The 11,963-nt window shown below is 40.2% G+C and overlaps 1 pseudogene; it reads right to left on the bottom strand.

Annotated features, from left to right (window-relative positions):
* Window positions 1-4,175: 4,175 nt before the first annotated feature.
* LOC101647915 lies at window positions 4,176-6,284 on the bottom strand (annotated as a pseudogene).
* Window positions 6,285-11,963: the final 5,679 nt, after the last annotated feature.

Raw genomic sequence — 11,963 nt, 5'->3', positions numbered from 1 at the left:
TATAAATATATTTGCATATGTACATGCCTTTATCTAGACCTCTATAAATGCCCTTTGCCTCCCAGCTATTTCCACCCTTTCATTCTTAATAGTCTCAAGTCACAACAGATTATGTGATGGCCACAGACCACCCCTTGTCAACTTGACACTTTCACACAACTCTTTAGCCGTATATAATTTTCAAATAAACAATAATGAAATAATATCTGTACCTAACAGGATAAAACTAAAATGCATACAGTTCAAAAATGTGCCACCCTAATTTAAATATAACATTCCATAAGTGAACAAAACAAAAATATTCTGTGCCTAACAATTGTAGTTAAGTAACACCTACACCTTAATCCTATGAATATATTCTGCTACCTATGAAAGTTTGTAAACCAGCCTCTTCATGCCTTTATCTGCCCAATTTTGGGTATCCTATTTCTATATTGCCCACTTACATCAACCTAGTGCTCTGAGAAGACAATCATAGTCTTTAATTTGAAGAATCATTCCAGTTGGAACCTTGTGACATCCACATCCATAGGCAAAGTCAAATCAGAACAGACCATCCATAAAGTCAGCAGCAATGTGCACCAGTTCACAGGCTCAAAAATCTTCTCTTCATCTGGTTGGGTTCTGGTCAACTTAATGTGGGCTACCTCTCAGCCTCACCAGGGTACCCATTGCCTGCCTTGCCTTTAGACCAAGGGCCCCATCACAAATTCTTAACAACCCTATCCCCCTTGTGCTAGATCATTAACTTCGGACCAGTCAACCCGCTCTCATTTTCTCTTCCAGTCCCTGTGAACCAGGCCCACGGGTGTCAGTGGCCAGACTGAACCCATCTCTCTATTGATCCATTTCTCTCACTTCCACTCAACAAGTGGACCCGGGTGGTCACATGGCAAGCATTTCAGCTTGCCCACCGGCTCCTTTTAGCCGGTCAGTCCTAGAGCGGACTTTCCATGTTCTTTCCATTTCCAATTTTATCAGCCTCAGGCACAGACCACTAGTTCAAAATTCAAAAAGCCAAAGAGTTACTTTTTTTCTTTAATCTGTCAACAGTCCCCTAGGCAAGTCTCTTCACCTTCCAATGTCCTGAGCACTCATGACACTGGATGGGGCTTATCCTTTTAGAACTTTCTTTGCAGGCATGTCCTAACCCATACAAATTCTAATTTAATGGCTGAAGGCAAATTGTCTTACAAACTCTCTATTTTTACTTCCCAATAATCATTTCTTTCAATCATTGTATCAATAATAATAGGCAGAAGAAAGCAGTATAAACCTAGTAGAGCCACACCCTAACCTCAATCTTAAAACAATCAAAATCTATCATCTTAATCCTTATCTAAACTATTACATTGATACAAAATAGGACCTTAGGCTTCTGAATGCATTACCTCATGCCAGGGCCAGGCTTTCTGTCAGCTGTTTTCACTAAGCAGCACAGTCTCTGAGAAATTCAAGGGGAAATTTCCCCTACTTAGCTCAAAATTTACATTTATCACATTTTTGCCATTTCACAAAGGATTAACAAAGACAGCAACCAAAATAAAACTTTTAACTTCCCATATTCTTTCTAGAAAACAACCCAGTAAAGTGCATGGCCATATCTGACCTCTGGCTAGTCAAAGAAGAAGAACTACCATGAGCCATAGGTCAAACAAGCATCCACTCTCCATCTTCTTGATTTGTTTTTCTAGTACCCTACTCCCAAAGTACCATAATGTGTTAGTCTGGGCAGACTGGAGAAACAAATTCATATACACTCATATGTATATAAGAAAGAGCTTTATATAAAAAAGAAATTGTATATGGAGAAAACATCCCAGCTCAATCCAGTTCAAGTCCATAAGTCTGATATTAGTCTGATACCAGTCTATAAATTCCTGATACCAGTCTATAAATTCCTTCCTGTCTGATACCAGTCTATAAATTCCTCTTCAGACTCACGCAACACATACAATGACACCGAGTGCAGGAATATCACAAGCCAGTGGATAGAAAGTCTTATGGATCCAGTGGTGGTGGAATCATCTCAGCACTAGTGTGGGTCTCCATGTAGCTCCTGCAGCTCCAGGGCTCTGGCTTTATCAGCATATATCCATGTGGCTTGTCAGCAGGAAGGTGAAGCAGAGAGTCAAAGCAGAGGGAGGGTATCTGGCCTCCAGTTAGCTGTTTATCTCCCTAGCACCTCCAAATGAGGTCATCAAGCTGTGACCTGATTGACAGGCTAAACTCCACCCCTTCATTCTTAATAGTCTCAAGTTGACACCAGATTATACAACTACCACAGCCACTAAACAAAAGGTTGGTAGTGGAATGTACCAACCACTCTGCAAGATTAAAGACCTGCAATCTGGCCTTATAAAGATTTCAGCCTAGGAAACCCTATGGGTCATTTGTCCTTTGACATAGTTATAGAGTCACTGAGTCAGAATTGATTTGATGGCACACATCAACAATGACCTTCACAGAGCTATTATGAAGATTGTATTTACTAATATGTATAATGTACTAGAATAATATCTGATGGAGCAAATAAAGGATAGTAGTAGTAGTATTTTGTTGTGATAGTTCAGTATATGACTCATAATAAATCCTCAATACGTATTAGTTATGATCTCACCTTACCTTTAGATTAATTTTAAGGCTTTTCTTGTCTTTTGTTCTGAGGTACTTATAATAGAAGAAAAATGAGGCTTTCTACTCCTACAAAGATTTACAGCTTCAGAAACCCACAGGGCAGTTGTATTCTGTCCTATAGGGTCACTGTGAATTGGAATCCTCTTGATGGCCATGAATTGTTTTTCAATGATTTCATCTAGATTGATGATTTTTTTAATGATCAATTTTTATTTATAAATTACATATTCATTTCTTAATCTAATTTTTAAATTTTATTTCAATTTTTGCTTTTCTAGTGGAATTTGTCACTCCTTTTCTAAAATTGCCAAATCAATGAATATTCCCTAAATTTTCAATTACTATAAAATAGATACACTGTAAGAATGTATTTTTAATGTAGTTTTTTTGTCATTGATTTGTAAAACAGAATGACACTAAGGTTGGGTTTTAGTCTAACTGTGCTTCCCATTAAAGAAAATTTATGAAGAAAAAGTATAAAAAAAGAAAGCGATAATAATGCAGCTTTTCAGAGATAACGATAACATTTTCCCCCAAATCATTTTATTAGGAGCTAATCCAGACATTTTACCATTCTGTACTTCAATCAAACCAAGCAGTGTTGTACAATTGTTACCAAAATCAGTTTCAGAACATTTTCTTCCTTCTTGAACTCCTTGTCATTAGCTCCCCCTACCCTTCCCTCCACCTCTCCCACAGAACCCCTCAGGAACCCTATTATAGTTACCACTATAGGTTTCATATCCTGGAAAACACATAACAGAAAGTCAAGAAAGCTACCAACGATGACAAAATAAAACAAGAGATAAACCCCTATATGGAAAAAAAGCACACAGAGAAAAATATTTTAAAAAAAGATCAAGTCCAAAGTGTGTCAGAAGGGAGATCAAGTGACAAGGTTTGATCCGTCAGGTGTACCGTTTTCATCGACTGTAGTCGTCTGTCCAATTCTCTCTCTGACTGATAGCCAGGTCACCCCCATCCCTCAGTTGTGGTTAGAGCCTATTCTCTGTCACGTTAATGAACACATCTTTCTTGTTTGTGGGAGCCCTGGTGCTGTAGTGGTTACTTATGTGTTGGGCTGCAAGCCTCACGGCAGTTAGAAACCACTGGCAGCTCTGCAGGAGAAATGCTATAAACCGTTCCAGTCTCAGAAGTCTACAGTGCGTGACTGAATCAGCATGAACTCGATGGCAATGGTTGTTCTTGTATGTGTGTGTACGTGGCATGTACTTGACCTCCTGCACACATGAGGCATTTAGGATCATAAGTTTCAGTTTTATGATATGCATTTTAAGCTAGCAATAATATTTAGCATTTTGGACATCATTAAATATGCTTCAAAGGTTTAGGTTTTCTTTTAAATTAGGCCTTAAATTTGCAACCTTGGAAACAAGTATTCATTGCAGAATTCAAAGACGGATACCCCCAAATAATTGTTCTCCAACATGTCCGGCAGAGCAGAGTTGCAAGCAGGTCAGATCCACTACAGCTCTAGGCACCCCATACCCTTCTAGACCCTCATCTAATCAGGCTGACTAGGGACTGGCTTCACGAATCCAAGGTCTTCATTTGAGGGCATTCATGGCTGCCTCAGGTTTCAGCATCCCTCGTTCTTGTCGCTGGCGGTGGCACAGAGCCAGAGACTCGAGCACCCACTTGGCCTGTAACCCGTGGGAACCGGAGGCCACAACCTCGGTGAAGTTCAAGGATTCCAGAAAATTCAGCTCGAGCAGAGTCTTGCTCACTTGCTTGAGGTACAAGATTCGAGGTCCATTTGTCCAATATGGTTACCAGCAGCCCCATCAGAACCTGAAAACCCTTGGGATCTTTTAAATCATTAGGAGACTTGACCCACGGTGGGATAGCTTTCCTTTCTCAGTGTGCTCCCATCTCGAGTTACTGGAAAACAAACACAGTCCGGCAAAAGCCAGATCTAACTGCGCCACCCTGCGTATCTGGACATACTCTTTTTTGTGGATTATTCTTAGAAGTGTCTATACCTTAATCTTATGTGGTCAGTTCTTTAGTTTGGGAGAATTATAAATTTCTGACTTATAATACACAGCATTATAATGAACATCTTTAGAATTATTTATTGTGTATTTCTTTCTAATTCAAAAGTTTGAATTTCATAGTCAACGAACAATGATGTTTTTAAAGTTCTTTCTATAAACTCCCTTGCTTTGCTGCCAAACCAAACTCATTGCCCTCAAGCCAATTCTTACCCACAGCAACCCTATATAAGGTTTCTGAGACTAAATCTTTCCAGAAGCAAACAGCCTCTTCTTTCACCCAAAGAGTGGTGGTGTGTTTGAACTGCAGGCCGCTAGCAGTCAACAGCTCAATGCCTAACCCACAATGCTTTACTGTGTAGATATCCAGCTTCACTGAATAATGCCCAAAGCTCCTAGGTGGCACACAGTTTGTGCTCCACGGCTAACCTCAAGAAAAGCCTGGCAATCTGCTTCGGTTAGAATTGTAGCCAAGGAAAGCCTATGGGAGTAGTTCTAGGCTGTAACTCATGGGCCAGAGGAGTCAGAATCGACTCTACAACAAGTGACAGCAAATAACGCCAAATTGCTTTCTGAGTAGTTACATAAACTGTTGTCAATTTGAGACTATTAAGGTGAAGGGGTGGAGTTTATGCTGTCAGGTAGCAGCTTGATGACCTCGTTTGGCGGCACTAAGGAGACAAATAGCTCGCTGGAGGTGGGACATAGGCTCACTCCCCGGGAGACATTCCTGCTGACAAGACACATGGAGCTACACTAGTACCCTGGAGCTGGAGGAACCACGTAGAGACCCCTGCCAGGACTGAGATGCTTACACCGCCACTGGATCTACAAGACTTTCCACTCACAGGCCTGTGGTCTTCCTGCATTCAGCGTCATTGCATGTGTTTTGTGAGTCTTAAGAGGAATTTATAGATATTATATATATGGGCTAATAACGGACTTATAGACTTGATCTGGACTGGGCTGGGATGTTTTCTCAGTATACAATTGTTCTTTTATATAAAGTTCTTATACACATATGAGTGTCTATGAATTTGTTACTCTAAACCCGGACGAGCACATTTTACAAATATGGTAGCTTCAATATCTATGTTGTCCAGTCATCAGGTGGGCATCAAACTAATCTCCTGAGTATGTGGAGTAGGTGAGGCAGCTCTATGTCAGCCTTGCACTTAACCTGGGAGTGCAACTCTTTGGACGGAGGGTCTTCTTCTAGCAATTGATTCTTCCTGATAATATGTTCTAAGTACATGGGATGAAGTCTTGTCATCCTCACTTCTAAGAAGCATTGCGGCTACATGTCTTCCAAGATAGGCTTGTTCTTTTTCTATCAGTCCATGTTACATTCAGGTTTCGTCACCAACACCATAATTCATAGGCATTCATTCTTTTCTGGGCTTCCTTATCATTGTCCAGCTTTTGTGGCCAGATGAGGCGATTGAAAATACTATGACTTGCCTAAGGTACATCTTAGTCCTCAAAGTGACATCTTTCCTTAAAAAAGAAGTCTTTTGCAGCAGATTTCCCCAATGCATTATACCCTTTGGCTTTCTGATTGCTGCTTTTATGGCTGTTAGTTGGAGAGCCAAGTAAAATGACATCCTTAACAATACCCCGACTTTTCTTCATTTTCTGTGATGTTGCCTATTGGCCTCGTTGTGAGGGTTTTTTTATATATATGTTGAGATGGAATCTATAATGAAGGCCATTACCTTTGATCTTCAGCAGTAACTATTCAAGTCCTGTCACCTGCAACAAACAAAGTAGTGTCATCTACATATCGATGGGATTCAGCAGTAACTATTCAAGTCCTGTCACCTGCAACAAACAAAGTAGTGTCATCTACATATTGATGGGATTGGTCCTCTCTCCAATCCTGATGCTGTGTTCTTCATATAGCTGTTCGTATAGTTTCTCAGATTATTTATGCATCATAGAGATGGACTGAATAAGGATGATGAAAGTATGCAAACCTTATACGCACCTCTCCTGATTTTTAACCACAAAGAATCTGTTTGCACCGTTGCCTCTTAGTCTGTGTACAGCTTCCACATGAGCACAATGAATTTTCCTGGAATTCCCTTTCTTTGCGGTGTTATCCACAGTTTGTTACAATCCACACAGTCCAATGCCTTTGCATAATCAATAAAACCTAGGCAAACATCTGTGTGATATTCTCTGCATTCAGTCAAGAGCCATCTGAGATCTGTGCCCTCTTCTGAATAGAGCTTGGCTTTGTTGATGTGTGGGAAACAGAACCGGGAAGAGAGTGTATGTGGACAAACTCTTAACATTAATACGTTACAGAGTCTGGAAGGCCAAAGCTCCCGTGAAGGAAACCTTCACGGCTGCGGATTAGAGATTCGTCCCATTCACATTCTCCAAAGTAAAAGTTATTCCCCTCAGTCTCTGCACAATAATGCCAAATTTAAGGTGCTGTCTGCAAACACATAGTTGCTCACTCTTGAGGTCAACTGCTTGAAGATTATCTGCCTGAAGGGTGTAACTAAAGGCAATCAGACCCTATTGCCTGTCCCACCCTAAGTAGGACCCACTCCCTTCTGATAAGGATCACAGATTGTTCCCCTAGAGGAGAGCTCAAAGACACCTAAGGTCAAGCCAGCTCAGAGCCGATCAAGGTTAGACTGCCATCTTGATTCTAAAGTCCGCCCATCTCGTTGCATATGTGCCTTTCTGTCACATGTGTGCCCCCAACTCATCCCTCTCATTACATGTATGCCTATTGTACAACCCTTTCCTGTTATTATGTGCTTACTGTGGTCTGTGTGCCTGCAATTATATAAGCACGTGAGATTACATTACCTTCTCTCTCTGTCCTCAGACCTGGCTCCTGAAGTCATGACTGAGGAGAGCCCTTGCATGCTTTATCTTGTCTAATGTCTCTTTCATTTACCCCTCAATTACACAACTGTCCCTTGGACCCTTTGGACCCATTGATGTACTGCCGAAACTTTTTTTGTATTATCTTTAGCAGAAGTGTACTTGAGTGTTACATTAGTGATGTTGTTTGGTAACTTTCTAATTCTGTTAGATCACATTCAAGAAGGCCTGAGATAAGTGCCCGTTAATGGCTTGTGATTATATGAGAAATTACACATTTTATTCTAGAATGTATTCCAAAATATTATTGAATTGATGAACTGACCGTGTCTGGTGGTGTAGTGGGTTATGCATTGGACTGTTAACCACAAGGTCAGCAATTTGAAAACACCAGTCCTCAGAGAGAGAAAAATGAGGCTTTCTACTCACAAAGATTTGTAGTCCAAAAACCCACTGAGGAAATTCTGTTCTGTTCTATAGCGCTGCTATGAGTCAGTGGACTGGATGGCAGTGAGGGTGTTTGTGTGTGTTTTTGTTTTTTTTCCAGAAAAGCATTGTCAGTTGAATTCTACCACAGAGTGCTCAGGTGGCTGACAGAATGACAACAAATTTCATTCTTGTGAGAAACAGCATCATGTCCCCGTTATGCATTGCTTTTGAGGAGACACATCAGGCTTCCCAAGTCAAAGACAGGATTTAATGTCAGGCTACTTTTTGTTGATCTTTGCCGGATATTCTCCTAGAATATCCTTAGAATGACATATAAAGAAAGTATCAATTCCTTCATATCTTTTTGTAGTTTCTCCTAGAGTAACAAGACAGAATAATGTCACAAGCAGATATTTTATTATAATAAACTATGCTTTTAAGGAATAATTAGCAAATCCACAGTTTGACCTCCTTAGTTGGAACTTCCATCTTGCCAAGGATTTGAGCATTGAGGTTGGTGATTCTGAGCTTCCAATAGAAGAGTTGAATAGAAGGAGTTGCTTGGATATGTTGGTCACTTATTCCTTACACAAATTTGGTGCTAGAGACTGATGTCTACATTTCTCCATTCAGAATTATTTACCTCTTACTATCAAGTTTTTGTTTTCTTGTTTAGCTCAAATATACTGAGCAACTACCAAAGCACAAAGGTGGCATGAGGAAAGAGAAGTCCCAGAAAGTGTGACACAAGTCTGCCCTCCACTGTCTCATACTAGCCTTGCTGGACATCGCTGGTTGTTTGCATAAGGTTCAAAAAGAACACTGTATTTTACTTAAGAGAAATAGAATGATGTTGTGGTCTAAATTGCTGGCTCTGGAGTGAGATTTGGAGAATCCATAGGTAATATCAGAGTTGGAATTAAGCCCTTATTCAATTTTGACATTGTCTATTACAAGCCCTGTTCTAGAATTCTAAGGGAGCCTGTCTCATTATTATATCAAGTCCCAATTTGAGGTGTGTAAACTACAGCTGTCTTAACTTTCACTGTTTCTTTAGCTGGGTTCAACGCTGTATAGAAAAGCAAGCTGATTAAAGCTAACTGTTAGTTTCTTGGAAGAGTAAATGGCTGATCCTAGTTTAGGCTGATCCTGAAGAATTTCTCAGGCCTCTGCAATATTGAATAATTCAGTATCTTGAAGCATGAAAATGCAAGGTGTTAGGTATAGCACAGAGGAATCATCCCTGGGTAAATTTACTAATTATAATATTATGAGTATTTTTATTATTCATATAACTTAAAAATAAACTCCTTAGTTACCCAGAATCATCAGAGAATAGGAAAATTGGAGGGAAGGGAAGGGGGTGGGGTGGAAGGAGACAGCTACCTTAACTGAAAGATTCATAAGAGCAAGGCAAACCCTGGACTCTGTAGGCAATGCCTGATAGTGTTCCCATAAGCTATTTAGAAACTTGTTTTAAGATACATTGAATTTTATTAGGCCAGGCAGTGAAGCAGGAAAATCTTGCTTGCTGCTGTGCTTTTGGAATACAAGAGCAGTATCTGCACTAGAACACAAAGTAGCAGCATAGGACAAGAGCTACAAAAGCAAACTGGGTGAGGGGTAAAGACAATTAAAATCTCACATTCCTCACTTTCAGTCTTGCACAAGTAATGCTCAGGAGAGATGATCCATGAAGGCAATTATGGTGGTTAGGATAACTATATGATTTTGGATGACTTAGGATAACTTCTCTAATTCAAATTAGGATCCTTAGTTGTGTATTGGATTAATCATTGGGCTGTAAATGATGAGGGCGGCAGTTCAAACATACCAGCTGCTATGAGAGAGAAAGATGAGACTTTCTGTTCCCATAGAGATTTATAGTCTCAGAAATCTTAAGAAGTCGTTCTACTTTGCCTTACAGGGTCACTGTATGAGTTGAAATCAAATCCAACTTTTGTTTGGTTTGGGATTTTAATATTAGATTTCTCAAATGTAAAATGAGGATAATATTACTTATTTCATCCTACTATGGTGAGCATCAAATGAGATAGTGGTATTAAAATACCTGCTTTAAAAATGTGTTCAATTAACATTTATTTCCTTTATTCTGGTGAGAAGAATAAACCAACAACAAAATAATGACAATTTAGAAGATGATTCAGTTTCATCTTTGAAAATGAAGTTAATATTGCTGCAGAGTTTTATTTGTGTTTGTGCTTTTAGCCTTTGTATTTTGAGATAATTGTAGATTCACATACAGTTGTAAGAAATAATACAGAGACTCACAAACTTTACAATAAAAATTGTTATAAAAATAAATAATGAAGGAAAAAATAAACCATCAAAGCATATGAACAGAAAACAGATGAGTACTGTAATAGTTAAGTTTATTGTGCCATCCGCTAATAGGAACATTTGAGAGTAATAAGGTCAGTTTGATTGGAAGGCAAAGAGATAAATGGCTCCTCAAGGCCTGCCCCTCTCTCTCTCTTGCTCTCTGGTGATCGGACAAGTGTGCAGCTGCTTTGGCTAGTTCTTTGCCTCAACTTGTGAGCTACACTACCTGTGGGACAGCCAACCCTTGGATCATGTCGCTAGAGTTTGAGGTTCCTGGAGACCTGCTTCACCACGCTGCTGATGTATACATAGCTTGAGTTTGAGGCTGGTGAATCCTGTCTTCTTGTATTGCTTGAGTTTCAATATCCCATTGGGCCTGCTTTGCTAAGCTCCTTAGCTGCTGACTGTTGGTGACCTGCCCTGCTGTTTGCTGCCTGTGGCTGGACTGCCTGCATTGTCATAGGTAAGACTCAGCTGTCTGTTCCCTTGACATTGGACCTAGCAGCCCTCGTGATTTGAAGGACTTCCAGTATATTAACAGTTCTATGGATGTGAGCCCTCTGTACTGCTGTGTGAACTAATTAGCTGTTATGTTCCTTCATTCTGTGTGTAGATATATATATTTACACATATATACTGTATATGAAAGTTGGCCTATTAAATAAGGAAGACTTATGAGTGTGTGTGTGTGTGTGTGTGTGTGTGTGTCTTGGTTTTGTTTCTCTACAGAACCCGGTCTAACACAAGTGTGTTGTTGTTAGGTGCCATCTAGTCAGTTCTGACTTAAAGAGACCCTACATACAACAGAATGAAACACTGCCCAGTCCTACACCATCCTCACAGTTGTTCTTATGTTTGAGCCCACTTTTGCAGTCACCGAGTCAGTCCAATTTGTACAGCCTTTCTCTTTTGCTGACCCTCTGCTTTACCGAGCATGGAGTTCTTTTCCAGGGAGAAGAGATGATATTTCAACACCCTTGCCCCAAGGAGCATTCTGGCTGTACATCTGTTTGTTCTTTTGGCAGTTCACGGTGTTTTCAATATTCTTCGCTAACACGCTAGTTTAAATGCATCCATTTTTCCCCAGTCTTTCTTATTCAGTAGTCCGACCGTCACATGCATAGGAGGCAACTGAAAATACTATGACCAAGTCAGGTACACCTAAGTCTACACTTTAAAAAGGTCTTGTGCAACAGATTGACCTAATGCAACATGCAGTTTGATCTTTTGGCTGCTGATTCCATGAGCATTGATTGTGGATCCAAGCAAGATAAATTCCTTGATAACGTCAATCTTTTCTCCATTTATCCCGACGTCACCTATTGGCCCCATCATGAAGATTTTGGACTTTAAATTGAGTTGTTATCCATTCTGAAGGCTGAAAGCCTTGATGTTCACCAGCAAGTGCTTTAAGTCCTCCTCACTTTCAGATAGCAAGGTTTTGTCATCTGCATATCACAGGTCATTAACAAATGGCTCAACAGATCCCCTTGGAAACCACTGCTTTGTTACGACTTCCTTTTTCTTTTCTTTCTTTTTTCAGAACGCAAGAGAGGAGGTTATATGTAGCTCCCTGTGATCCATTCCCCCTTTCTTAACACCCTTTCCCTCCTGGTATCGCCACTGTCACCCCTGGTCCTGAGAGGTTCATCTGTCCTAGATTCCCTGCGTTTCTAATTCCCATCTGTACCGCTG

This window comes from Echinops telfairi, unplaced genomic scaffold (assembly GCF_000313985.2).
Source record: "Echinops telfairi isolate 266 unplaced genomic scaffold, ASM31398v2 ScPeMD7_60;HRSCAF=208, whole genome shotgun sequence".
NCBI classification, from domain to species: domain Eukaryota; kingdom Metazoa; phylum Chordata; class Mammalia; order Afrosoricida; family Tenrecidae; genus Echinops; species Echinops telfairi.
This window is presented reverse-complemented; position numbering and strand designations above follow the sequence as displayed.